Source organism: Etheostoma cragini, chromosome 1, assembly GCF_013103735.1.
Source record: "Etheostoma cragini isolate CJK2018 chromosome 1, CSU_Ecrag_1.0, whole genome shotgun sequence".
Classification (NCBI taxonomy): domain Eukaryota; kingdom Metazoa; phylum Chordata; class Actinopteri; order Perciformes; family Percidae; genus Etheostoma; species Etheostoma cragini.
This window is the reverse complement of record NC_048407.1, coordinates 7,926,919-7,927,393: the sequence shown is the minus strand read 5'-3', so window position 1 is coordinate 7,927,393 and position 475 is coordinate 7,926,919. Positions and strand designations below refer to the sequence as shown.

Below are 475 nucleotides of genomic sequence, written 5' to 3'. Positions count from 1 at the left end.
CCCCCCCCCCCCCCCCCCCCCCTCTCTCTCTCTCTCTCTCTCTCTCTCTCTCTCTCTCTTATTTTTTTCGATTATAATGTCTTGACATGACAAAATCAATGGATGTATGTTGCCAAAGCATAGAAAAAAGACAACAACAGTGAGCTACAATAAGTAAGACAAGATATAATGCATGTAAACTTGATACGTATGATCTCATTGAAGATGAAAAACAAATAGGCCTACTGTGCCTCAATAAGCAACATGTGGAAAAAATAACAAATAAATACATTAAAAATTTGTAATTGGCTATATATACGCCCAGTAAGCCAATCTCGCTGCAACATCTTTAAAAGATCGCTTCATCTAGAGTTATCGCGGGTCATTTTGAAGCGTCATCTATCGAGCGTCTAGGCCATACCCAGTAAGCACACATACGTCGGCACGACGTATTGGCGATGTAATCAAAATACGGCGGGGATATGTAGTAGTTTGG

At 40.6% G+C, this 475-nt stretch overlaps 1 protein-coding gene across 1 annotated transcript in view; it reads left to right on the top strand.

Annotated features, from left to right (window-relative positions):
- The window catches only part of LOC117948023 (V-set and transmembrane domain-containing protein 2B-like), a 30,635-nt gene that overhangs the window by 476 nt on the left and 29,684 nt on the right, over window positions 1-475 (top strand). The window lies entirely within an intron of this gene.